The sequence below is a fragment of the Cryptomeria japonica genome, chromosome 11 (assembly GCF_030272615.1).
Source record: "Cryptomeria japonica chromosome 11, Sugi_1.0, whole genome shotgun sequence".
Taxonomy (NCBI): Eukaryota; Viridiplantae; Streptophyta; class Pinopsida; order Cupressales; family Cupressaceae; genus Cryptomeria; species Cryptomeria japonica.
Genome location: NC_081415.1, coordinates 235,416,435 through 235,422,275, shown reverse-complemented (window position 1 = coordinate 235,422,275; position 5,841 = coordinate 235,416,435).

Genomic DNA, 5,841 nt, shown 5'->3' with positions numbered 1-5,841 from the left:
GCAGAGGCATTTATTCAGCATTTCTCCTACAATATAGAAACAGATATCTCAGTCACTACTTTGTGCAATACTAAGCAAAAGGAGGGAGAATCTTTTGCGTCATTTTTACAAAGATGGAGAAATCTAGCTAGCAGATGCTCTTGCGAAATCCCACAGAAACAAATGGTAGAAATGTTCACTCAAAACATTAACAAGGATATTGGCTATGATCTAAGAAAAGCTTGTTTGTCCACCTTCAAGGATGTTATTGAAAAGGGCTTAGCAATAGAAAAGGTCTTAATTGAACAAGGAGTCATTAAGATATTCAAGGAAAACAAAGATGACTTTAAAGGAAAAGACAAGCCAAGATTTTGGAATAAGAACAAGAACACAGTCAATGATGGTGTTGTTGATGCCAATATAGTGAGACCCAAGTTCATCTTTTCGGGATCAAGTTCTACAAACAATCAAGTGAATACTCAAACAACTTCTAAACCACGAAGGAAGTACACCCCATTGGGAGAACCACTTGAATCAGTCTTCAAAAATCTTGTGGCAAATAAAGTGATCACAGTTCCAGATTTTCCTCCATATGAACCAAAGGTTAAACCAAATTGGTGGAACGATGATGAATATTGTGAATTTCATAAGAGCAAGGGTCACAAGACAGGTAATTGCCATCGACTGAAGAACATTGTGCAAGATCTCATTGATAGAGGTGACATTGAGATTGAGGGACACTCATCCAATCAAGAACATGAGATGTTTAAGGAACCATTCCCAAAGCATGACAAGGGAAAAGCTAAAGTCATAGATGATCAAGCCAACTATACTAGAGCACCTTACAACTATGATTCAACTATCAATCACATCTCAATGGACAATCATATCTCTACTATTACCATCAAGAACAAAAACCCTGAGAATCCTCCTTAGAGACCCAAGATTGTCCTAAGAGGTGTTGGATCTTCTTCCGAATCTACTTCTGAATGTCATGTTACAACCCGTCGAGGTAAAATTACGTTGCCAGGTGCCTCCACTAAAAATACCGCTTCTTCATCAACCAAGCCTAAGTATGACCTTGTAGAATAGTTAGGGAAAACATCCGCGCTCATCTCCATCCTTGAGCTCTTACGTATATCCCCCGCTCATAAAGCTATTCTTGAAAAAATCTTGAGAGACACTGCCATTCCTACTGATCTGAACGTGGACCAGTTTCAAGCCATGGTGGGATACCTTTCCATTCCACACTCCCTCACATTCACAGAAGTCGATGACGCCTCCGTAAGTTAGCCACATAATGCACCTTTACATGTTGAAGCCTTCATACACAAACATCGAATAAAGCGAGTCCTGATAGATGGAGGAGCTGGTCTAAACATTTGTACATTGAGCACCATTAAACAATTGGGATATTCTGATAAAGCTGTGAATTCAACAAATCAAATCACCATCAAGGCATATGATGATGAAGAGCGCTCATCCAAGGGCACAGTCACCTTACCTCTAAGAATTGGGCCAGTCACAAAGGATGTGGTTTGTCAAGTCCTAGATCTGGATCTCACATACAACATATTGCTAGGATGTCCTTGGATTCATGAAATGAGGGCAGTCCCATCAACATATCATCAATGCATTAAGTTTCCTCATAATGGAGTCGAGGTAACAGTTAACGATGATCCTAATCCGTTCATATATTGCAATAACCTGAGATCACATACTGAGACCATCATTCCCAGTAATCATGAGGCTGCTCCTTCTTCGGCATACATTGACCCTGAGTCACTGAAACCTTCGACATCAAAACAAGGTGAACTTAAAGGAAAATTTCAAGACAAAGGCATGGGAGAATACACTTTAAATCAGACAATGTATTTACGACAAGCCATGAGCTCTCCAAAAGAATATGGAAGGCCACATCCTAACAAGCAAATATCCATCATGATACTCAAATGGGATCCTACTACCTTTCAAAGATGGGGCGAACTAGAAGAGGAAGATTTATACAAAATGCTCTATAAAGACATTGAAGATGACACACAAGATCAGATCAATATACCCTGTGAGAAATATGGCAAAGGCTTCAAGATTCTACAAAAATTTGGGTATGATGGAAAAAGCCCTCTTGGGTTACGCAAAGAAGGCATCATGGAGCCCTTACAACCTGAATTGACTGTAAAAAGGGAACGCTCAAAGGGACTTGGTTTTCTGACTTCCAAGATCCACACTAAAAGGACAGAAGGGGCATCACAAATCAAAGTTGCCAAAGTTCAACAAGAAGATTACTATTCCATAGATTCCAATGAATGGGAATGGGGTTCAGACAAATCCTCCAGTGACTATGAGCTCACCGAGACATTCAGAGAGCCAGATGAACCCACAGAAGAAGAGGAATTTTATAAAAAGTTCAGAGTTGGTCAAGAAACAACCCATAAGGATTCCGCACAGTCTTCGTCTCAAGGTCTTAGGTCGAAATCACATAGGATGAGGACACCTGTCTCGGAAGGCGCTACTAGTGACGAAAATTTGGATTCGCTTGCGATCGAAACTGATGAGGAGAGTGCCATCAATGACCTCGACGATTGCCTCGATATACCCGAATATAACCACATCTTCACTCTTAGCCCTGCAAACTCTGAAAACATTAAAGGCCTTCCCCTTGTTCACCACCAACTCATTGACTGGGATTATGAAGGACCAGCACAATTTGACACATTTCAAAATGACGAAGCTATTATTGACTATCTTGGCATACGAGATGATCTTCCCCCTGGGGACCACAAAGCAGGATACACCATAGAACTCAACAACATGGCATATTTTGGTGAGGGTGTCGGACCTTCCAGTCGCAAAAATGTGAAAATAAGAACAAATCAAGGGTCTTATGGCGAAAACCACACTGTGGCGCTATCTGACTCCAAAAAAGTAAAAAGAAAGGATGTATCTGAGGGCGAAAACCTCCCTGAGGCACCCGAAGATGGAAGGCTTGACATTCTCCCAACATCATATGAGGAAAAGTCATCCATGTTGGTAGAGGAGACTATCAAAACAAACATTGGTACAGAAGAGGTTCCACACAACATATTCCTGGCTCAATCATTGACAGAGTCCGAAAGGTCAAAATTCATAAGCTTCTTCAAAGAATGACAAATCAACTTTGCATGGTCATACGCTGATATGCCTGGACTAGATCCGGATTTGGTAATGCATCATTTGACAGTCAAACCGGGGGCAAAGCCAGTGAAACAGAAATTAAGGAAAATGCATCCACAAGTGGCATTACTAGTCAAAGCTGAGTTAGAGAAATTATTGGATGTCAGCTTCATACGCCCAATTGATTATCCCGAATGGATCTCCAATTTAGTACCTATCAGTAAACCAGATTGTAGCATCAGAATATGTATAGATTTCAGAGACATCAACAAAGCTTGTCCGAAAGATGACTTCCCATTACCAAATATTGACTTGATCATTGATCTCACAGTAGGTCACGAAATGTTATCTTTAATGGATGGATTTTCTGGTTATAATCAAATCAGGATTGCACCCGAGGATCAACACAAAACATCATTCACTTGTCCGTGGGGAACTTTTTGTTGGAATGTCATGCCCTTTGGGCTGAAAAATGCAGGTGCTACATATCAAAGAGCAATGACCACTATCTTTCATGATCTCATGCACATAACCGTGGAAGATTATGTTGACGATCTCTTGGGTAAATCAATAGACAGAGATACACATTTGGACATACTTTCAGTCGTCTTTGATCGGTTGGAAAAATACAAAGTAAGATTAAACCCCAAGAAATGTGTCTTTGGAGTAACCTCCGGGAAGCTCCTAGGATTCATTGTGTCCAAAAGAGGAATCAAAGCCGATCCAGCAAAAGTCAAGGCTATCTTGGACATGCCGCCACCCAAAAATATCAGTCAACTCCGATCCTTACAAGGGAGACTCCAGTCTATACGAAGATTCATAGCACAACTTGCAGATAAGTGTAATCCTTTTCAGCACTTGCTACATAAAAATATCAAGTTCAAATGGGATGATAACTGTCAACAAGCTTTTCAGACGCTCAAAGATTATCTTTTGAATCCGCCAGTTTTGATGCCACCAATTCCAGATCAGCCTTTGTTACTATACATATCAGCTACTCCAACAGCACTAGGGGCACTCCTAGCACAACAAATAGCCAACGGCAAGGAAAAAACAGTATACTATATCAGTCGCACATTGGTGGGATATGAGCTAAACTACACACCAATCGAGCGTGCATGTCTCACTGTGGTCTTTGCTTCACAGAAATTACGACATTATATGCTCACTCATAAGACTAAGTTGATTGCAAGAATTGATCCCCTAAAATATCTTCTCAACAAAGCTACACTTACTGGGCGACTGGCCAAGTGGGTAATGATCCTGAGTGAATTTGACATCGAGTACGTAGACAAAAAAGCAATAAAAGGACAAGCAATCATGGATCAATTAGCAGATGCTCCCATGATAGATGATGTTCCTCTAAATTCAGAATTTCCAGATGAATCCATTTTAACAATATCACATGCAAAGCCATGGCAACTGTACTTTGACGGTTCATACACACAATATGGGGCAGGAGCTGGTATTCTCTTTATAACTCCTCAAGGCGATTCTATACCAAAATCATACCGCTTATCATTTCCTTGCACTAACAATATAGCGGAGTACGAGGCATTAACAACTAGATTATGAATTGCAGTTCAGTGGAAGATCCAGGAACTTCATATTTTTGGGGATTCTCAACTTGTCATCCGTTAAGCAACTGATGATTACCAAACAAAAGATGAAAAATTAATGCCTTACAAACAACTGGTAGATGATTTGAAACAACACTTCACAAAGATAGATTTTGAGCAGATACCAAGAGAGCAGAATCGTGCTGCAGATGCCATGGCTACAATTGCTTCACTGATTGATCTAACTCAAAATGAGACCTGCTATGAGTTCCTGGTAGACAACCTGTTGGTTCCTTCATATGAGATCACTCCTACTGAAATGATATGCATTGTTGGTCCCGAATCCCAGTTATACGGTTTCATATTCACATATCTTCGCGACAATATCCTACCTCCTCATCTATCGAATAACCAACGCCGCACTTTTATTCGCCAATCCTCTCGATATGTCATTCTAGCTGATATCCTATACCGACGAGGTCTAGATGGCACTCTTCTTAGATGTTTAGAAAGCGACGAAGCTCAGATTGCGCTACGTGAAGTGCATGAAGGGATATGTGGTTCGCATGCTAGTGGTCCTACCTTGGCCAAGAAAATCATCAGGACTGGATATTACTGGCCCAATATGGAAAAAGACTCATATCAGTTTGTCAAGAAATGTAAGCAATGTCAAATTCATGGAGACCTCATACATGCACCAGCACAAGAACTACAACCACTTGCATCTCCTTGGCCCTTTTGTCAGTGGGGACTTGATCTCATAGGCAAGATTCAAACTCCTTCTTCCAATGGTCATAAATTCATTATCACAACCACAGAGTATTTCACAAAGTGGATTGAAGCCGTGCCTCTCACACAAGTCACTGGAAAACAAATTGCTACTTTCATCCTTAACTATATCATTTGCCGATATGGTATTCCTAATTCCATTATTACTGATAACAGGTGTCCCTTCAAAAATCAGGATGTTCGTGAACTCTGTGACCGCTTCCATATTTCCCATCGTTTCTCCACACCATATTACCCCCAAGGTAATGGCCAAGCTGAGGTGTCTAATAAAACAATTCTTAAAATCCTCAAAAAGACAGTCGATGACGCTGGCCGTAACTGGCATATCCAACTCAATCCTGCACTTTGGGCCTACCGCACA